Source organism: Helianthus annuus, chromosome 4, assembly GCF_002127325.2.
Source record: "Helianthus annuus cultivar XRQ/B chromosome 4, HanXRQr2.0-SUNRISE, whole genome shotgun sequence".
NCBI lineage: Eukaryota > Viridiplantae > Streptophyta > Magnoliopsida > Asterales > Asteraceae > Helianthus > Helianthus annuus.
The window spans coordinates 100,793,903-100,818,061 of NC_035436.2; the positions used below are offsets into that span (position 1 = coordinate 100,793,903).

Genomic DNA, 24,159 nt, shown 5'->3' on the forward strand with positions numbered 1-24,159 from the left:
TGAGAAAGCAGTCAATATAAAGTTAAAAACCGTCACAACTGACGTTTTACCAGACAACATCGATGTCACGTTTACCTCGTCCGATACCGATCATGAGTCTGAGTTAATTAAAAAGGTGGTCGATCAGGTGTTGGATACTGATGAGGAGTCCGAGTCGAAATCTGAGTCTGGAGGGTCAAAGTCGTCAGTCAACAATCAAAATTCGTCGGTCAAACGGTGTTACAGTAAAGAATTTTTGTTATCAAAAGCAAATTTGGATGATGAAACATTTGAAGTTGCATACACTTTAAATGATTCGGATAAATTATATTATGACAAAAATTTTCCAATAAGAAGTGTTCGTTTTGACATGATAAAAAAGGTTTTCAAAATGACAGAAATCAATATTTCTGAAATAAAAGATTTAAATCTTACTAAAAAACCTAAAAAGTACACTTCAAGAGTTCAACAACGTCTAAACAAGAAAAAGGGTTACAATTCTGGTTCTGGTTTTCAAAAGAAACCTAACCAAAATCGTAGCTATAAAAAGAAAGGTTTAGGTTTTGTTCCACCAGAAAACTATAAAAATAATAAAATTCTAAAACAAAAACAAAATTTGTGTCAGGTGGAAGTTCAGATGAGGAACAGAAGAAACCATTCTGGAGACAGTCAAACCAAGAGTTTCTTGCTGAGCGAAAGAAGAATGGAACTGAAATGTTTTATCAAATGGAGACTCGTACCTGTTACAGATGCAATGAAACTGGTCACATTGCATGGAACTGTTCTGCAAATGCAAAAACAAAACAGGAAGTTTCTCAGAAACTAAAAGAAAAAGTTGTTGATATTGAACCACCAACCGATAGACTTAAATGTTTTGAAAATTCTAAATATGAGGTTGGTGAGTGTTCGGAAAAGAATTTTTACAAAAAGAAAGAGAAAGACAACCAAGTGTGGGTTGCTAAAAAGGTTGATGTGAATGTCGGCAATGAATCTGGTTCCACAAAGCCAGAAGAGCCACAAGTTGAGAAGAAAATTTTAGTGAATGATGAAGAGTTTCCGTCACTAAAATTTGAGGAAGTTAAGAAGAAAATTGGAAAAACTGAGATTTCAAATCAGTTTTACAATGAAGAAAAAGATTTTGATGTTGAGAAAACATTCAACGGGAATGTTAAAAAGATTTTTGGGAAAATGTTGAGTGGGAGAGCTAAAGGGGTAAAAGATTTTTACGCAACTAAAAAGGCAACATACAACCCTACTGCTCAAGAGCTGAAAGCCATGAAGTCTGAGAAGACTTGGATAAAAGTTTGTTTTCCATGATAGTCTTAGGACTATGCCGGAGATCCCAAGTTTATATCGTGGATCAGGAATCAGCATCATTCTAGTGTTTGAAAAGTTTGTTTGAAAGATTTTGAATAGTGTTTGAATTTTACAGGTGAAAGGACTACGCCGGAGCTTCCAGGTTGGTAAGTGCGAAGCAGGAATCGGCATCCTGATTGGTAAAATGGTGATGTAGATGTAACATTCCTACAAGTGGTATTGTGTGTTTTTACAAGTGGTTATTTTTACAATTGGTTTAGAGGTTGCTTGATTGCAAATGGTAAATCAGGGACATTAAGTTGTACATGATTTACTACATATGGGTAAAAGATAGACAAGATGATGAACCACATTCCCGTACTTAAAAATGATAAACCTACAAGTGGTTTTTATCAATATAAACCCATTTTCCGGAAAAGTCATTTCGATTAAAACAAACTTAAGTGTTTTGAAATCCAAATGAGAAAATGGTTTGTGATAGGGGGAGTTCTGATTGTTTATGCTGAGTGAATGGCGAATTGATGTGATTCGACGTCAGTTGTCAGTTTCTGTACAGTTTGTGTTGTTTTCTATGTTTTCAAGTGGGTCAAGAGTCTAGTAGTTTTTGAATTTTCTTTGAAATGTGTTTGCATTTTAGGGGGAGTAGGGAAATTTCTGAAAATCCAAAAACATTTGAAAATTTGAAAAAGCCAAAAACATGATAAAAATCAAAAATGAGTTTCGTTGCGAAAAGAGGAAATGATAGTACATCAGTAGACTGTCACAACATGCTAAAGAAATGTAATGATAAAATGTGATAAGCAATCTCACTGAGGATATGTCAGTAGGTTTTTACACATTTAGTAAATTGTGACGAGATATAAACTAAATTTCAAACTTGCTTGTTCTGTGGGTTAACACAAACTTGGATATATAGATAACCCCTGAAATCTTGTTTGATAGGTCCCTTATTCTGAGATACTAGGTCTTTATGCTCAGTGATATCTGGGGTATTATCCCGGGACTTCTGCTGTATGGAAGTACTGACCTAGTCCCCGGATAATGCTTTCCGCAAATGCTTGAAACACAGCATCGCCCTCAGCAAGCTGATGAAACAATAAAATTGATAGTCGCTGCTGTTGTAATCAAAAGATCCTCTAAAGGGGACACACCAAAAGTCGAGCCGTCATCTCTCTGCTAAACGGAAGTTCTGACCTGAGCTCTCACGGTTTCGCATTTAACCCCTGAACAGATATCATCTGTAGTATACTCACCTGTAAGACTGAATATTGGGGTCTGGATACGGGAGTATATTCAAGTAGTGGGACACACGGATAAGTTTAAGTTCTTAAGACATTAATATCGTATCTCGGATCAATTGAACTTTGTGTGAAAATTTCAGTGGACCGATATATTGACAATCTAGGTGAATTGTTTTGATCTGAAAATGCAATCAAGCTTAACGGTGTTAGTGACATGTCTCATAAACTGATATGCTCCTCTTACACGAACTCACAAAAATATTGTCTGTAAATATTTTCTTTACTGCATTACAGGTTTCTTTATTTAAAAATCCAAAAAGATTTTCAGTGTGTTTTTGCATAAATTTTTGAAAAAGTCAAAAAGATTTTCGATAACTGATGTTGAATAGCTGATTTTCAAAATTCTGAGTGCTAAACATGATGAGCAATATTTGAGGGGGAGTGTTTGTGTGAAATTAAATGTTTTCATAATCTAACCTTTCAAGTGGTTCATCAAAATCTGTGTTTGTTTTGAAAGAGAGTCTGAATTGATGCAGGGTTATATGTTTGAAATATATATGTGAAAGAAATTTACTTTGAGGTAGAGTTTTTGCAGGATAAGATGAAAAGCTAGACGGAAAGCCAGACAAAAATCCTGAAGATGTTACTGAAGAACAAAAGAATTCCAGTAAATCGAGAGGGGGAGTCTGAAGATTGAGAGAAGGAAAAGCCCAGAGACTGATCAAGACTGAAGATGCGATGACGCAGTTTTGGTGTTCAATAGTCGACTCCATCAACATCTGAGGGGGAGTCTGTTGGTGCACTACATCTGTTGATTTCGTCTAGGATTGTCTAGGATCATGTCTATCGTTATAATGTATAGATTAGGGCACGAAATACGAGAAAATACGAAATTGTATAGAGTTGGGCTAATAGGTTCGCTCATAGGCCCATTAGTTTAGAGGTTCGCTCGAACGGACATGTTTAGTGGTCCGCCCGAATGGTCAAATGTAGTGGTCCGCTCGAGTGACAATCAGGTGGTTCGCTCGAATGGTGGTTCGCTTATTGGACTAGGTCTTATAAGCGAACCCAAACCACTATATATAGGTGGTTGTATGAGTGGATCTGGATGGTTGTTGTTGAATTCCACGCCGAAGCTCTGCCGGTGTGACGTTTGAACTGTAAAAGCTGTCAAATCAATAAAACAAGTAGTTAGAGTGAAGAACAAGCTATTTCTACTTGTGTTTCTTATTATTCCGCATCTGAAACACAGGAGATTACCTCTGAACGACTCATTCAGGTCAGCGTAGTAGGGAAATTTCTGAAAATCCAAAAACATTTGAAAATTTGAAAAAGCCAAAAACATGATAAAAATAAAAAATGAGTTTCGTTGTGAAAAGAGGAAATGATAGTACATCAGTAGACTGTCACAACATGCTAAAGAAATGTAATGATAAAATGTGATAAGCAATCCCACTGAGGATATGTCAGTAGGTTTTTACACATTTAGTAAATTGTGACGAGATATAAACTAAATATCAAACTTGCTTGTTCTGTGGGTTAACACAAACTTGGATATATAGGTAACCCCTGAAATCTTGTTTGATAGGTCCCTTATTCTGAGATACTAGGTCTTTATGCTCAGTGATATCTGGGGTATTATCCCGGGACTTCTGCTGTATGGAAGTACTGACCTAGTCCCCGGATAATGCTTTCCGCAAATGCTTGAAACACAGCATTGCCCTCAGCAAGCTGATGAAACAATAAAATTGATAGTCGCTGCTGTTGTAATCAAAAGATCCTCTAAAGGGGACACACCAAAAGTCGAGCCGTCATCTCTCTGCTGAACGGAAGTTCTGACCTGAGCTCTCACGGTTTCGCATTTAACCCCTGAACAGATATCATCTGTAGTATACTCACCTGTAAGACTGAATATTGGGGTCTGGATACGGGAGTATATTCAAGTAGTGGGACACACGGATAAGTTTAAGTTCTTAAGACATTAATATCGTATCTCGGATCAATTGAACTTTGTGTGAAAATTTCAGTGGACCGATATACTGACAATCTAGGTGAATTGTTTTGATCTGAAAATGCAATCAAGCTTAACGGTGTTAGTGACATGTCTCATAAACTGATATGATCCTCTTACACGAACTCACAAAAATATTGTCTGTAAATATTTTCATTTCTACATTACAGTTTTCTTCATTTCAAAATCCAAAAAGATTTTCAGTGTGTTTTAGCATAAATTGTTGAAAAAGTCAAAAAGATTTTCGACAACTGATGTTGAATAGCTGATTTTCAAAATTCCGAGTGCTAAACATGATGAGCAATATTTGAGGGGGAGTGTTTGTGTGAAATTAAATGTTTTCATAATCTAACCTTTCAAGTGGTTCATCAAAATCTGTGTTTGTTTTGAAAGAGAGTCTGAATTGGTGCAGGGTTATATGTTTGAAATATATATGTGAAAGAAATTTACTTTGAGGTAGAGTTTTTGCAGGATAAGATGGAAAGCTGTTAGAGGGAAAGCCAGACAAAGATCCTGAAGATGTTACTGAAGAACAAAAGAATGCCAGTAAATCGAGAGGGGGAGTCTGAAGATTGAGAGAAGGAAAAGCCCAGAGACTGATCAAGACTGAAGATGCGATGACGCAGTTTTGGTGTTCAATAGTCGACTCCATCAACATCTGAGGGGGAGTCTGTTGGTGCACTACATCTGTTGATTTCGTCTAGGATTGTCTAGGATCATGTCTATCGTTATAATGTATAGATTAGGGCACGAAATACGAGAAAATACGAAATTGTATAGAGTTGGGCTAATAGGTTCGCTCATAGGCCCATTAGTTTAGAGGTTCGCTCGAACGGACATGTTTAGTGGTCCGCCCGAATGGTCAAATGTAGTGGTCCGCTCGAGTGACAATCAGGTGGTTCGCTCGAATGGTGGTTCGCTTATTGGACTAGGTCTTATAAGCGAACCCAAACCACTATATATAGGTGGTTGTATGAGCGGATCTGGATGGTTGTTGTTGAATTCCACGCCGAAGCTCTGTTGGTGTGACGTTTGAATTGTAAAAGCTGTCAAATCAATAAAACAAGCAGTTAGAGTGAAGAACAAGCTATTTCTACTTGTGTTTCTTATTATTCCGCATCTGAAACACAGGAGATTACCTCTGAACGACTCATTCAGGTCAGCGTACGATCCTACAATCACAAATAACAGAATCGAGAACAAGAGGTTTACCAGTAGCAACTTCGACAGATAAGGGTTTCCTCAGTTTAGTTCTAGGTATCGCAAGCAAAGTTTCAAAAGACAATGAAACAAAACTTCTATTGGCACCAGAATCAAAAAGAATAGATGCAGGTCGACTGTTAACAAGAAACATACCATTGACGACGAGGTTGTCGGCTCGAGCCTCGTTTGCATTTAGATTGAATACTCGTCCACGAGCGGGATTCACATTTGCATCGACATTGACATTTACGTTCGGATTTGCATTTGCATTTGCCAACCTCAGAAAGTTGTTGCGGAAGTGACCAGGCTCTCCACAATTGAAACATGAACCCGGTGGGAATCTAGCAGCATTCCCCTGAACTGGAGCTTGATTCTGAACAATCTGATTCTGAGCCAAACGACAGATGTTGGCCAGATGCCCAAGCTTACCACACGTTGTGCATTGCCTACAAGCTTGTTGTGCAACATGATGACCGTTGCAGCGAGCACAATGAGGTGCGGTACCAGCATACGCTTTCTTCGCAGGCGGCTGAGCTGGTGGGTTCTGAGGGTTCTGAGCAGTAACTGCAAAGTTCTGAGCACCCTTTCGCTTTCTCGACTTCTTCGACGACTCACCTTTCTTACCCTTACCCTTTTCCTTGATAGATTTGGCCGACTTCTTCTTATCACCCTTGCAGGTAAGTTTTCCCTTCCTGACTTGTGACTCAGTCAGGGTAGCAGATAACTCGATCGCGTGACGAACAGTAGTAGGATTAACGCCAGTCACAATATCCTGTATGGAATCGGTTAAACCATCGATATACCTCTCTATCGCTTTCTCCAACGGGGTAACCATAGTAGGATACAAAAGACTGAGTTCCTCAAATCGATCCGTATACGCACGGTGTTCTCCCCCATCTTGCTTGAGATCGTCAAACTCTCGTTCCAAAGCGCGAATTTCGTGACGGGGACAGAACTCTTTCATCATGAGAGCTCGAAGCTCCTCCCATGTTTGTGCCAATGCCACTTCGGCACCCATATCGCGCCTCACTCCGTTCCACCACGTAAGAGCACGCTTCTCAAACACACTTGATGCAAATTCAACCTTACGCCCATTCGCACATTGCACATGTCTGAATGTGCTTTCGATACTTTCGAACCGTTGAAGGAGCGCAGTTGCTCCTTGCGACCCAGAAAACTTTAGCGGCTTAGCAGAATTGAAATTCTTGAAATTACATTGTGCATTGTTATTATTATTGTTGGTGTATAGCTCGTGGATTTGGGTCACAAGGCCTGGAAGCACAACAGCCATTTGCTGAGAGACAAGGGCTGCGACTTCTTCAGCAGTAAAAGATTGTGCATCACATCGAGGAGGCATTGTCTAACAAGGAAATATGAGAAACGAATGAGGTCGATAATTAGGAAAAACAAAAGAGGTATTGAAAATATCGACGAAACATAAGGAAGGCGATCATTCGTTTGTTACCTCGAACAAACAAACGACACGCAGTGACCAGTCAAAGTAATGAATCAAAATAATGTATCGCGAAGACATGCTCGCCTATAAGTGAACACTCACCCCAAGAGTTCCTAGGTAAGGGTGACTGGTCCGATTACGTGGATTTGAACGAACACTCTAACCTTAGATAGAAAACTCGGGGTACAGGCATTCACTCTTCCAGTTTGCACGTGTTCATATTATTATACCCAAACTTTGACGAGATTTTGAAAACTTGGAAGGCACTAAGCCAAAAATTAGCTAAACTGGAAGGGTTCAAAACCTTATAACAGAGGGTTCAAAACCTAGTAATCAATCATCCTAGAACAGATGATTAATTTTCGAAGCAGATTCGGATTTTGTGTTCTCATTGTGGTTATCACCTAAGGGTAGGTGATGGTTTTGTTTTTAAAAAATCTAAACGCAAATCAACTTGCATTGGGGGTCCTAGAAAGTTATAGTCTAGGTCAAAACATTACTAATAACCTAATTCCCTATAACCATTGGCTCTGATACCAACTCTTCTGTTACACCCCGACCACGTAAAACAACAAATCGTGGCGGAAACGTCGGGGAGTGTTGTAACAGAATTATTGTTTCTCAACCATTGATACAAAATAGTTTCGTTTTATTTAATATTAAACATTAACATTGTCTTTGAAACTGAACAAGCAAGTTATATATCGACTATCATTGTTATTATGTCACTAAGGCCTCGTCCAGAACCTATGTGACTTATGCATCCTAGCAATCAACATTAAGCAACATCACCTGAAACATATGTAAAAACAAAGTCAGCAAAGAAATGCTGGCGAGTACATAGGTTTTATAAGAGTATCGGATTCATGGCTAGTTTACATGTTGCAATACCTTATTAAAGGCCCTGTTTTGAAAAAAGTATAATATTTCAACATAATTACCCAACTCAAATCAAGCGGGTTATAATTTATAAAGCCTCGTAGCCATGATTCTTAACCCAAAAACATGCGTTTATACAACTCGTATAACTTGTTCAAAACATTTCAAAATCGTTAACTTGTTTAAATCGTTTAATCGTTCTTGTATCGTTCAATTGTTCTCGTTCAAATTGTTCTCGTTTTAATTCTGAAAACTATTTTTGGTTGTCTCGCTAATAACATTCAAACCTTCGTGACTCGTCTATCTCGTTTCTTGCATTAACAAACCACCAAAGGGTAAGTTAACAATCACAGATTCAGTCGTTACCCACCTAACCCACACATAACCATGGGTGCAGTCTGATAACGGGATTTGTCAGATCCTATGGTACCATAACCTAATACTGGTCGGTTCGGCCAAAATTAATGAATGTCATTCTTTATGTAACTACAACCAACAAGTTCGTTCACATTTTCGAAATCGTTATTAGTTTAGTATAAACCATCTCAATCCTTTTTTTTTGAAACCATCGTTAAAACATCGAAATCGTTTTGATACATATGAATCACCCCAAAACAATCGAAAACAATAAAAGAGGGGATCTATGTACTCACCTTTGGGTGCGTTTTTATATGTTAACACAATCCCTCAAATCGTTTATTCGTCCTAAATTAAATAATAATGATTTAATAATCAAAAACCCACAAAAATACCGAAGTTTCTCCGAGACTTAGAATTTTCACATAACTTTAAGATCTTTCTCAAAAAGTTATTATTTTTTGATTATATTGGTGTTTTTGTATATATATGAGTTAACATATATATTTTAAAAACTTTGCGACTTGAAAGATTTTATTGGTGACCCTTATCATGTTATAAGCAATATATCTACGATTTGCGCGTCGTAATATATATACTCAAACATTATGTAGATCTAATATCGCAATACATAATATTGTTAAGTATCAACATGTCATCATACACATATTGTAAAACACATAGCTCATTGTAACACATAAAATTTACCTATGAACAACCCATTCTAGTGTATGTCGAAAAACACTTATTTTAGCGATTCAGTAACATTTTTGGCCGTCGGAAGTCACGTATGACTAACCAAACACCAAGTAAACTTAATATAAGTTAAAATACTTACTTTTATATCAAAAATATCAGTTTGGTTACTGATCTAAGACAGTTTTATAAAAATCCTTCGAAAAGCCGATTTATAACCGTTTTACCGCATAGTTTTGCATCAAACGTTACCCTAACCATCCCAAATCGAAATGACTTGATATTTTAACATAACCCATGTTATTTACTGAATAAAATAGTGGTTATACTCATGATAGTGCAGGTCTCACATAAAGCACATAAATCATGCAAATTTCACATATTTTAGCACTTTTTAAGCTATATCTACGACATGCAAAGCTATCAAACCTATGTCAAAGTTTCATTCCATTATAATATACCAAATAATGTTATTTTTAGTGTTTATAATATGTTCTAAAACATTTTTGTCATGCAGTCATTTTTTTTATCATTTCTTGAGCTTTAAATCAACATGTATTCTCATGTATACGTGCCTAAAGCACACTATCATATCATCATCATTTTATATGAATCTAAATGCATCCAATATGCAACTTATTCATGTTTATCTGCTAATGTATTTGAACATTTATCATATCATGCACAAATCATTCAACACTTGCATTTTAACAATCATTCAAGAACAAGCAACCATCCTAACAAGTACTTATCAAGAAATCAAACTTCAAAGCTCATACATACATACATACATATATATATATATATGTACGGTTAATTACACCCATATACATCACCATTTTTATTTTGTATCAAGACCCATTTCTTTTTAGATTTCAAGTTTGTGAAAAATTCCAAGATTCAAGAGAAACTTCCAATCATCAAGAACAACCAAGAATCAAGTATATGATTTAAACATAAACTTTATACCTTCAAGAATCAAGTGAGTTTTTGATGAGATGGAGCTTGAAATCACTTGAAATCACCTTGGAAACTCTTTTGGATCTTCACACCAACTTGAAAATAGCTTGGAATGGGGTTTAAACTTGAAGAACAAAGTTGCAAGAATGAATATGGGAGTGGTGGTGGGTGCTTACGATTTTGGGAGAGAGAGAGTGAGGATTTGGAGTGTTGAGTGAAGTGAAGTGTGAAGTATGGTGTATATATAGGCCAAGATCTTCTAGTGAATCTCCATAGATTACATAATCTTATAATATCTTGATGTACACAAGAAAGATCAAATAGGATTTGCAAGATCTAATAAAAATAGTAAAAAAATCAAATCTTGGAGATATGGTGTGATCTTTGAAAGATTATGGATGATATATAAAGACATAGTAGAGATTTATAAGAGATATGGAAGATTTGAAAAGATTGCATAATATCAAAAAAATCCAAGAAATATCAAAGTGAATCATGTAAGATCTAGTAAATATATTTGGTGGGGGCCACATTATTGTGACCGTGAATTCCAAAGAGGGGGGGGGGGGTAAAGTGTAAATTTTTGAATGGTAAAATAGATAAAAACAGGTATTTAACTGGGTACCGGGTATTTTAGCTAGCGTTTAAGTCCCGGTTTATGGCGTTCTAAATTATTTTTATTATTCTATAAAAATAAACTCGCCAAAATATTACTGAAATAAATTTCAGTTGCCGAGACTGGCTGTGTTGTATGCGTTTTGCAGTATATGCACTGTGTTGCGCAGTAACACGCGGTACACGCTTATACTTGAAAAATAACGTTTTTAAGCGTTTTAATTTATTTTTCAACACGAACCTAATTAAATAAAATTTTAATCATAACATAATATTTTTTTTAGGATTTAAATATTATCCGGGCGGTGACCAACGTTCGTTTCGTACTTTTGTCGTAATTAGTTCTAAAGTTCGAATAAACATGTTTTTGCCATACCAAATCCTTCGAAACTTATTTCTAAGTTATGTAAAGGGTATTTAAGGTATGTTAAGCGTATGTTACTATTCCGGAGTGTTTGTTGTGTTAAACTAACTGCGTTTACGCACTAATTTGCATATAACCTTCCAGAAAGCGATTTAAAGCTTGAAATCGGAATCGAATCAAATCATAAAATCATCAAACACAGATACACATATAATAACACCAAAGCACATTGTTTTATTGATATTTGACATTGTTTTATATTATACATCGATTACTGAGCACAGTTGTCACAAAGCTGATTATTGGGTTTATTAAAAGTTTCAGTTTTATGGATTAGCTCTTGGTTAGGTTGCTATCATTCTCCGGATTCTAAGTTTGTAAGAGTTGATGCAGTATGGTGTACAAGAGGTGTAATCGGAGTTAAATTCAGAGTGAAATTTAATGACACTCTTCCCCCCGCCTCTTGTATTACTTGCAAGTCATGATAAGGACTTTGACTACTCCCACTGACCTTAGAAATCTTTAGGAACTTAGCATGCTTAGAGTCAATATGTAACAACCAACAAATTCTGATAGAGAAACACAAATTAATGACGTTAGTCGTTGTAGTTTCTCTTGTTGAGGATTATGTTAGTTTAGGTAAGAAATCTAAGTGCGCCCACAATTAAGCAACAATGAAATTTTTTGTAAGTGTGGCATTAGATTTTAAGGAGACAAGTTATGATAGAACAGTGTCAAGATGGAGCAGTGTCTTGTACAAGAGGTGTAAATTTAGGTAATGTAAAATTTTCACTCCCCTACCTCTTGCAACTATTGCAATTTATTATTAAGACACTTAATGCTCTCACTGATCTTTAATATCTCTAGAATGCTACAAGAGAAGTTTCAATGATCTACGTGACGTGGGAACCTATCACATATACGTTAGACTTAATTTGATTTCTTTAGTGTCCAGATGTCATAAGAATACTCAGGGACATATCTAATAGAAATCTTATTAAGCATATATATATGAATAGACTTCTTCTAAGACCGTGGGCCACATACAACAAAATTTAGATACAAGTTGATAGTCTTTTAAATGATAAATGAATTATGTCTGAATATTCCATTTGGAATAAGTTCCACGAATAACTTATGATGGACTCATACTTATTCCTTAAGCCAAGTCATATTTTAGGGCTTTTAACATCATTATTTAAAATCATTTAGAATGAGATTAATTGGATTATCATCCTCATTAACCATGTCATGATTTCTCATGAATTTCGGTTATAATGGATGAAATTTATAGGTCTCATTTTCCTTTTGTCAAATTCTCATTTGCATGATAACAAAAGTTGTGAAAATGTAAGGTATCATCTAGTTTCATCTTATTAACGTTTCTATCCAGATATGAGAGTTTAAGGTAAGTGTGACTTTATGTTGACTATGCAAACGTCACATCCTTCATAACATAGCTTAATTATGATAATATATTCTGACTAATCTTCAGAATATGTAAGGTATCGAAAAGCTTTGATAGTTCTTCGAGCCTCAACGTTTAATTTTGTCACTAACTCTCATGTTAGTTATTTATTTAATTCTGGTAAGGAAACGTATGGAACTAGAGTCAACTAGTCATGAGTTAATTGGAATATTAAAATTAACAGACTTAAATATCATTAGTAAGTGACTACTGATGTGTGTAAAATGCAACATATAAATTACATCAAATGAGGCATAAAACTAACCCTTTTTTAGTACTGATGTTGGAAAAAGTGTGCTTTTGTCTTCCTTTTGTATTTTCAGGACCAAAAGAGCTTAATGAACAAAAGAAACAAATATGCAACAAAAACTAACATAAATACAAAGAAAAGGAATAAACGTGGCATGCCCGACCCCTCGACAACATCTTCCCAAGCAAAAACAAGAAACAGAAGGCTGACCACAGCCCCATGTGTCACACCCCGACCGCGTTAAAACAACGAAACCGCGGCGGAAACGTCGGGGAGTGTTGTAACAGAATTATCGTTTCACAACCATGGTAATTAAAAGTTTCGTTTTATTGAATTATTAAGTAATGTCCATTGTCTTTAAACCAACACAAACAAGATACATATCGTCTATCATTGTTTTTATGTCACTAAGGCCACGTCCAGGTCCTAAGTGAACACACTTCCTAGCAATCAACATCATGCAACACCACCTGAAACATATGTAAAAACAAAGTCAGCAAAGAAATGCTGGCTAGCACATAGGTTTTATGAGAGTATTGGATTCATGGCTCGTTTATATGTCGCAGTACCTCATTAGACTACAAGAGTCAAAAGTACAAACCTCGTTTTGAAAAGTGTATTGCAACATAATTAACCAACTCAAATCAAGTTGGTTATAGTTTATAAAATCTCATAGCCATGATTCTTAACCCCAAAACATTTGTTTTAGTAAACCGATTTGTAAAACATCTCGTTAAAACTCGTTAATTGTGACAACTGCCACTTTTCGGTACCTTTCTTACACTTAAAGTACTCATTTTAGTTACATTTTTATGCATTTTTTTTTACACTCGAACTGCGTATTTCGTGACATACACTTAGAATACTCATGGAATACTTACTTAGGATGCATATGATTCATTTTTATTAAGTACATTTGACACAGTTTAAACAATGCATCGAAACTACTAGAAAAGCACCTAGTAAACTAGTATTCTGACGAAAACGCAGGATCCGCAAAAAAAAAAAAAAAAACCATCTAAACGACATCTTTAGGACTCAGACGAAAGTCCAACATCTAATATATATTAAACCATAATTAGGAATGAAAGGGTTTGATTTAAAACCTTTCCGAAGTCCGATTACACTAAAAATTGCCCGAAAAGCACTAAAAGCGACGATTTCAACGCTTTTCCGCAGAAATTACGCAGAAATCAGCTTTCTAATATTTTTACGACATGTAAAAATATTATTTAACATAGAATTCATGTGAGGATACATTCGGGTATCATCCGAGCCAATAACTACATCAATTCACACAAGTTACACAACTTAGCGTTCAAATAACGTCTAACCGAAACAATTCGAAACGAATACCCGAACAATACCAAATCTTTTTTTTAATTACCATCTAGTGTTAATTGGATCATTATGGACTAGTAATGGTCACTTAACACCTTCTTAACACATTTATACACTTGAAACATTTAAACACCAAAACACCTAAACTTTGCTAAAAGTTTCTAACACTTTAAACACTTAATAACATTTCAACAATTCAAGACCCCCCCCCCCATGTTGTGAACGTTTTTAAGTGGGTCCCACACCCTTCCCTACTCTTTTTTTTCAACTAGTTACCACAAATATCTAGATATTTTTACTCCATGTTGCAAGTTGATGCAAGTGGTGAAAGATGATCATTACTAACAACTAGTTACTTCATTTTCTAACCATTTCATCACAACTTTTAAACCATCCATTTTCACACACAAACTCTCTCATCATCTTCATCCATTTCACCAAGAACACCATAAAAACCCACTTCACTTTAGTCATTTCTTTGATGATCAAGATGATTTTCCATGGAACCAAAGATGATCTAAAGCACTTACAAGCTAAAGCAAGTATTTTCATCCATTCAAGAGCATTCTACCATCAAGATCATCATCTTCTTAGTTCTTAATCATCCTCTAGATCATCCCTAGCCTAGTGCTAGAAGTAAGCTTCTAAATCTATTTTTTTTCATACTTATTTATGATTATGATTGTTTTATAACTAGTAAAAAAAAAACTAAATAATCATACATAATAATATGAAGATATAAAGAAGCAAAATAATAATCATGATATAAAAGGGTGTTTATGTTGTGATTTATTGATGATTACTTGCATATTTGCTCTAGTTTTGATGATTAGCATACCAATAACTTGTTAGATGATGTTTAAAAACATAATCTAACAAGTGTACATGAAAATGTTTAAGGGTTTTGTTAAACATAAAAGATTAGATGGATGATCATGATCTGTGTTTTTGTTAAAGTATATAAAGTTTTTAACTAAAAATAATACTTTTACAAGATTATGAAAAGTAACATACAAGTTGAGATTTTTATAAAACTTGATGAAACTAGAAGTAAACGTGGATTTTAATCTAGTAAACATATGAAATGATCATACCGAAAACCCTACATAATTAAGAGTTCATCTTGATAAGTTTATGTTATAAATCTCATAAGTTTTTATTAAGAAAACTATGAGAAGATTAGTGGTGATTTTATAAGAAAAAGATATGTTTTTATTAAACATGGAAAAGTTCATATTTCTAATAAAATATGGTAATTTTTTTTTCTCTTAAAAATCATAAGTTATAAAAACTATTATTTTTGACAAAATCTTTATTAGATTAAAAGATTCTAAAGAATAGTTTTTATAAAAGCAAAGTTTGATATAAATATATATTTTGAGAAAATATATATTTAGTTAACTTAACAACTTATGTGCTATGTGTTATTTGTTTGTATTAGTTATATTTATGATAACTAGAAACTTGAATACAATGATACAAATGAACACAATGTACATTTTGACTAAAGTCTTACAAGACTACATTTAAATACATCTTATAAAACACCTTACGGACATTCCAAGCTTTCGAACACAACTTATGGTCAAAACGGACGACGGGCGAATCTATGAACATATCGCCATTCCGAGGGAGTTACTACGACGTTTAGGCGATCTTTCGACGCGAATACATACAAATCACCGACAACAAAATCCGGATGTTTTGAAACTTACAAAAACTATTATGTATTCTTTTAACTAAAAAGCCTATACTTAGTAACTTTTATAAAAAATGAAAGAATGTATTTTTAACACATGGGCTTATTTTATAACAAATGGGATTATTTTACATATGGGCCTATTTTATATAAATGGGCTTATTTATGATACAAATGGGCTATTTTACAAAAGAGCTTATCATCCTAATTGGGCTTAACATAAATACATGGGCTAAGCCCAATATCAAGACTCATGGGCTAAGCCCAAAACCCAACATATGGGCCAAGGCCCAATAACATTAAGCCCAATAACATTTAGGCCCAACACTATTGAGGCCCAACACTATTGAGGCCCAACACTATTTAGGCCCAACACTATTGAGGCCCAACACTATTGAGGCCCAACACTATTTAGGCCCAACACTATTTAGGCCCAACACTATTGAAGCCCAACACTATTTTGGCCCAATAACATGAATTCTTGGGCTAAGCCCAATGACATATAAATTGGTAAAAATACAATTATACAATTTATTCATACAAGACATGAAATCAAGAGGACAAGACCCGATGATACAACTCACGAGATACAAGAATATATATTTGGCGAAATATATACACTAAACAGTTATCAATTAATACATCTAAGACACAGTTCAATGAATAACAAAGACATACAATTCTTAACACATATTCAAGATAAAAGACTTGTACTCAAGTCATTACAAGACCGAAGTGTCTAACAAATATAGAACGTTTGTAGGTGGTGATACTATTCAGGACGACCGTACGTCAGATCACAGTTACTTACCATTCACGGACGCAATTCTGTGAGTTCATGTCCCCTGTTCATTTAAATGTTTTACAACTTTACAACTATCGGGGAAAATACATGTTCAACGTATGTTAAAGTTAGGGAATGAAACACCTTAGATCATGTGCGAATTAGGGTTATACATCTAAGCACCATTAATCCAGTTTGGACCTAGGTACAAGTGGTTAGATCTAATGGGTTTTGGCGAGCCCCACTCTTGGTCGTGGACCCATACGGAAGAGTGCTTTTGTGTCCCAGTCGATAGGAATCGGCATAAAATCGTCTAGGGTTGGATTGCTTCCTTTTTCGTCACACATATTAATGTCCTCGCGAAACATTAATGATCAACGATTTCATTGACGCTTTACATACTACATCATTACATACAGATACATTTTATACAACTCACATTTTATGGATACATTTTATACAACTCACATTTTATGGATACATTTTATACAACTCACATTTTACAGATACATTTTATACAACTCACATTTTACAGATACATCTCATACAACTAAACTGCATGAACTCGCCAACTTTTGTTGATGTTTTCAAACTTAACATGTATTTCAGGAAATTAGTGGACCATGCAGACATTTCAATCAAGGAAAGCAAGTATCAAGACTCCATGCCACCATTTGAAGGGTTTGCCCGTTATATACCGCCTCTTTGCGGTGATATAGTGGTCAAAGCCTTAACATTTTAAGACTTACATTTTGATGTATAAAACAATGACAACTTATTTTCATTTGATGGTTTGTAACCAATACGTTTAACTTATGTTGCGTTCTTTTGAAACGATTATGACAATGGCATTGGAGCTTGTTTTTATTCATTTAGTATGTTCACTTATATTGTTATGCAATGAGAACCGATCAGATCACACCTCGCGCTTCCGCTATGAGCGGGTGTGACAGATTGGTATCAGAGCATCGATTGTAGTGAACCAGGATTCTTTCTCGAGTCTAAGTCTACAATCACTAGGGACCTCTCACGAAAACCTCTTGTTCATGTTGAACAGATTATAAATAAAATTGGACAGGTCAAAAGGTTTTCATTGCATAAACATTTTTCAAAGTCCACTACAACAAAAATTCACTTCATATAAATCAAGCGAGGACATTTCCATGGGTGAAGTCTATGAGAAATAGACACAATACATTAATAGACTATGTGCCTATAATACACTACATTATCAGCTTACACATTATAAACAGTTTACAAGTTCAGCTTATACAAGATAGAGATCCTTGATTGATAGGATTTTACATGATTATATATATAGGTTGTTCATATATATGTTGCATGAAATATTTGGCAAAAACAAAATGCCTTCGACTTCGAATTCCATTGTCATCCTTGACACGCATAACATGGTTAAGCCATGACATCTTTTACACAAGATATGATGCTCTATTTCGAAACATGACATATTCTATACAATACATCTTCTATGAGAACGTTGACCTCATGTCTATTATGGTGGCGTACGTGGCTCCTATGTGAGACCATAAAGCATTAACCCCGTGGAAGATGGTTGCTTTCCCGCGGATGCTGAGATGCCTGACTTCAGTAGTGACGATGAGGCAGAGGTGGTAGCTTTGGACAACAACTCCGTTAGTGGGACGAGGTCCCTATGGCTCATACAAATCATGATTGACGATACTCTTGTCCAGTTAAGGAAGATGAAGTACTCATCTTGAAGGTGCCCCTCCAGTTGTTATTTTTACAAAATCTCTCTATTTTTATTTCATCTAACGTCGTGTCATTCCGATTAATGACAACGGACGTTGACACATGAACTATCATGAAGTTCCCTCCTGTGTTAAACATAGACAATAGTGTCCTCTCTCTGACTGATTTTCTGCCTTGAACGAGAGAATGCTAGGGTGACCATGCAAGACAATTTATTATTACGGGGGCCCACGTAATAACAACTTGTAGTGCATGGAAATTCTGGTGGACTCTGCGGGTCAAGCTAATGATCACTATCCATTCAAAATTCTTAAGTGTTCAAGTTTCTATCCAGTAGGACACTAACCGAGATGGTTACTATAACACCCTACAATACAATACAGGAAGATGATACGTATTCATTCGCGTCTAAACATTTGATCCATAATACGAGTTGTTCGAGACTAGTCATCTAAACAAACAAAACTTGTTAACCACTCATGGAGGATCTTTCCTCAACATTCTAGAATTCTTGTACATGAGTTGGTTCCTTGGTGTCTATGGCACCTTATCTTACTTATTTGAAATGAATACAACAAATTCCGTCATTTGACATTTGTCATATCCAAAGGGATAGTATGGCATGAGCCTTGCTACAACTCCCTCATTTCATTCGACATCTATGAAGATCTTAATGATCTTGTTGGAGCTCGTGAAGCTCAAGCACTATTACCATATTCGTCACATGGACAAGTACGAAAAGGAATTTCTCTACTTCGGATGATCAAAGCCGATGTAGTATGGAATGCATACTATAGGGACGGAGGCCACTGGTTGGTTTCCCCTCCTCAACGAATTATTTCGTTTTCCACGTAGACATATGACCATTACACGCAAGAGGCACTACGCATTTTTGGTTGCGGTTATCCACATTATCACTTATTCAAAACAGGTTTGAACAATGCGATCTTGAGGTTTCCATGACCGACTGCATTCTTCATTCTTGGGCGCATGATAGACTATATTGTCCGAATATATGTCTAGATTCTTTTAATGTTGTATATTAAAAAGATCATGGCTCCAGGAGGATGGTCTACACCCAAAAAGGGGTTAACTAATCAACATCTCGCAGTCAAACTAAAGTTCTTATGGAACAACACAAGGGTGTAGAAATTGCACAACATGAGATTAATTGAGACGAAACTAGTGACGGTACTGGTGGTACTGGTAGTTCAAGTGGTTCAAATCCCGATGGATTGGGAACGAGTGGCAATGCCACGCCGGAAGATGCGACCACACAAGGCCTTAATTTTAAGCCTTTTTCGGGCTGTAAGCTGCAAGACCTCATTAATATGAGAGGTGCGGTAGGTTCTGTCAGCCAAATAAAGACAATGAAGTCAGTTAGTCATACTAGGAAACGTACTCCTAAGTAGATAATTAGATACACAGAGAGTCTCCTGCTGAATGCAGCCTTAACTTGGTGGAATCTCCAAGTGCAAACGCTAGGAAGTGATACTGTGAAGAGGTTGTTGGAGGAAGAACTCAAAGATCTTATGCAAGTGGAGTATTGCTTGCAGATCTAAATTCAAAGGTTGGAAACAAAATTCTAGAACTCGATTATGATTAGAGCCAATGTTGTTGGTTACACTCGAGGCTTTCATGATATCTCAAGGGTTGTTTCCATACTACGTAACACTCGAATTCAAACGCATTGCGCGTTACATATGGGATTTAGCCCCAGAGATCCGAGGCATGACCGCATTATCCCACCCTACCTCGATCACTCAAACAGTAGTTACTCGACACGTTTCCAATCAACCAACATTTCACATCCATGTTATTTGATACTGGTGCCAATTTTAGCTTCATCTCAACATTTCACACACATGAGTTTCATGGCTAGGGACGGGAATGTCCTAGCTACAATTAGGGATTGGGTTATCCTACATCTAAACATATGGATTGGGTTATCCTACATTAAAACATAGGGTTCCTAAAACTTTATAGTGAAGTCGTCGCCACACAGAATTTAAAATGTACTTGGCCTAGAGCCAAGTAAGCTTGACGTCCCCTCATTCTATAGAATCGACATACGATAAACTAGTCGAGTCAGGGAAAGTTGTTAGAGGATGTTCCTTGGAACTTCGCGAGCGAAGATTCAGTATCGATCTCTTACCCGTTGAGTTGGGTGGTTTCGACGTAGTGGTTGGCATGGATTGGTTATCCGATAACCAAGCCGAAGTCTTTGTCATGAGAAGGTCATTAGCCTACCACCACTGAACAAAGAGACACTTGTTGTTCACGGAGAGAAGCACGACACACCACTGAGGATCACTAAATACTAAAAGGCACAGAAGTGCTTACGGAAAGGTTGTATTCCCTTTCTAGCACATGTTGTCGACAAGAAGGTCGTTGGGCCACAACTGACAGATATTCCGGTGGTAAAAGAGTTTCCTGAAATATTTCCTGAATACTTGCCGAGACTATAACCATATCGACAAGTCGAGCTTCATATCGACTTGGTACCGGGAACCGCACCCGTAGCCAAATATCCATATCGATTAGCACCTTCTGAAATGCAAGAGTTATCCACAAAACTTCAAGAGTTGTTGGATAAAGTATTCACTAGGCCAAACTACTCACCTTGGGGAGCTCCAGTTCTATTTGTGAAGAAGAAGGACGAAACGTTCAGAATGTGCATAGAGTACATAGAGTTGAATAAACTTACCATCAGGATCGGTATCCACTACCGAGGATTGATAACTTATTCAATCAATTTCAAAGTTCAAGCTTCTACTCTAAGATAGACTTACGATCTGGGTATCACCAGTTACAAATTCAAGAGGAAAGCACACCGAAAACGGCCTTTCGAACTCGTTATGGTCATTACGAGTTTCTCGTTGTGCCTTTTAGTTTAACGAACGCGCCTGCAGTCTTCATTGACTTAATGAACCGCGTGTGCAATCCATACTTCGACAAATTCGTCATAGTGTTCATTGACGACATTTTGATATACTCACGATCGGCAGACGAGCACGAACAACATTTGAGAACCATTTTACAACTACACGAAGAAGGAGACACTATACCCAAAATTTTCCAAATATGAGTTTTGGATTTATGAAGTACAATTTCTCAGGCATATAGTGAACGAGAAAGGCATTCAAGTAGACACCTCGAAGATCGAAGCAATTAAGAGCTGGGAAGCACCCAAGACTCCAACGGAAGTCCGACAATTCTTAGGATTAGCAGGGTACTATCGGAGATTTATAGAGAATTTTTCTAAAACTTTCTCAACCGCTAACCTCCCTCACCCAATCGGGAAACAAGAAGAAACATTTCAACTTCTCAAGGATAAGTTGTGCGATGCACCAATCTTATCACTACCCGATGGTACCGATGACTTCGTAGTTTACTGTGATGCTTTGCATCAAGGATTGGGTTGCGTACTTATGCAACGGGAGAAAGTTATCGCATACGCATCGCGTCAACTGAAAGTTCATGAAAAAAAAAAACTATACCATTCATGACCTCGAGTTAGGCACAGTGGTATTCGCTTTGAAAATATGGCGACATTACTTATATGGTACTCAGTGTACGATTTTCACGGATCATAAAAGTCTTCAGCACATATTCAATCAAAAAGAACTAAATATGCGTCAACGACGTTGGATTGAATTGTTGAACGACTATGAATGTGGAATAAAGTACCATCCGGGCAAGGCAAACGTTGTAGCTGAAGCCTTGAACCGCAAGGAATGAGTTAGAACTTTGAGAGTTCGAGCATTAGAGATGACGATTCACACGGATCATACCACACGAATTCATGATGCACAACAAGAAGCGCTCAAGGAAGAACATATTCGAGCAGAAACACTTTGAGTCACATAAAAACAATTCATGCTGAAAGAAGATCGAACTTTATACTTTATGGGTAGAATTTGGGTTCCACTCTTTGGCGGCCTTTGAGATGCTTGACTTGCGCGAAGGGCAAGGCCGAATATCAGAAACCCTCGGGCTCGCTACAACAACCCGATATTTTTTGTTAGAAATGGGAACGAATATTGATGGACTTCATTACGAAATTACCCCAGACCTCAAGAGGCCATGACATGATATGGGTAATCGTTGATAGACTGACAAAGTCCGCACACTTCTTGCCGATTCGGGAGAAGGATAGCACAGAGACACTAGAGGAACTCTATCTCAAGGAAATAGTGGCTCGTCTTGGAGTGCCTATTTCAATCATCTCAGACCGAGACGGTCGCTTTATTTCAAGAATTTGGAAGTCATTTCAAGAGGCCTTTGGATCTCATTTAAATCTAAGCACGGCCTTTCATCCACAAAATAAAGGCCAGGGCGAACGGATAATCCAAACACTCGAAGACATGCTTCGTGCGTGTGTTATGGATTTGGGCGGCAACTGGGATACTCACTTACCGTTGGTTGAGCTTTCCTACTACAACAACTACAACACAAGTGTACAGGTTGCATCGTTTGGAACTCTTTACAGTCGAAAGTGTCGTTCTCCGCTATGTTGGGCAGAAGCGGGCGATAAACAACTAATTGGTCCGGAATTAGTCCAAGAGACTACGACGAAAATATTTCAGATCAGAGACCGTATCAAGGCGGCTCGGGATCGACAAGAGGACTACGCAGACAAGAGATGGAAGCCATTATCTTTCAAGGTCGGAGACAAAGTCTTCTTGAAAGTCTCACCTTGGAAGGGCGTAGCAAGGTTTGGTAAGCTTGGAAAGCTTAACCCTCGATATGTAGGACCATTTATAATCCTAGAAAAGATCGACACCGTTGCCTACAAAGCTGAAGTTACCATAAGAACTTAGTAGTGTGCACAACACGTTTCATGTGTCGAATCTCAAGAAAAGTCCAACGCAAGAAACAATTATCATCTCGGCGGATGAAGTTCACATTGATGACAAACTCCAATTCATAAAGCACCTGTTAAGGTCATGGACCGGAAGGTCCAGAAAATATGAAGGAGTCGTAACATATTAGTAAAAATTCGTTGGAACTCTCGACACAGAACTGAATATACTTGGGAACGTGCAGATCAAATCAAAACCAAAATACCCCCGCCTGTTCGAGAATACTCCTGCAAAGGATGACTCAGCTAGAATTTCGGGACGAAATTCTCAATAACAGGGGGAGAATGTGACAACTGCCACTTTTCGGTACCTTTCTTACACTTAAAGTACTCATTTTAGTTACATTTTTATGCATTTTTTTTTACACTCGAACTGCGTATTTCGTGACATACACTTAGAATACTCATGGAATACTTACTTAGGATGCATATGATTCATTTTTATTAAGTACATTTGACACAGTTTAAACAATGCATCGAAACTACTAGAAAAGCACCTAGTAAACTAGTATTCTGACGAAAACGCAGGATCCGCAAAAAAAAAAAAAAAAACCATCTAAACGACATCTTTAGGACTCAGACGAAAGTCCAACATCTAATATATATTAAACCATAATTAGGAATGAAAGGGTTTGATTTAAAACCTTTCCGAAGTCCGATTACACTAAAAATTGCCCGAAAAGCACTAAAAGCGACGATTTCAACGCTTTTCCGCAGAAATTACGCAGAAATCAGCTTTCTAATATTTTTACGACATGTAAAAATATTATTTAACATAGAATTCATGTGAGGATACATTCGGGTATCATCCGAGCCAATAACTACATCAATTCACACAAGTTACACAACTTAGCGTTCAAATAACGTCTAACCGAAACAATTCGAAACGAATACCCGAACAATACCAAATCTTTTTTTTAATTACCATCTAGTGTTAATTGGAT

General features: G+C 36.6%; 1 long non-coding RNA gene across 1 annotated transcript; it reads left to right on the forward strand.

Moving 5' to 3' along the window:
• The first annotated feature begins 14,651 nt into the window (after positions 1-14,651).
• Positions 14,652-17,269, forward strand: LOC118491368. The gene is made up of 3 exons (XR_004891486.1): positions 14,652-14,773; positions 16,600-16,666; positions 17,230-17,269. It is a non-coding gene; the product is annotated as an uncharacterized LOC118491368 (long non-coding RNA).
• The last annotated feature ends 6,890 nt before the right edge of the window (positions 17,270-24,159 follow it).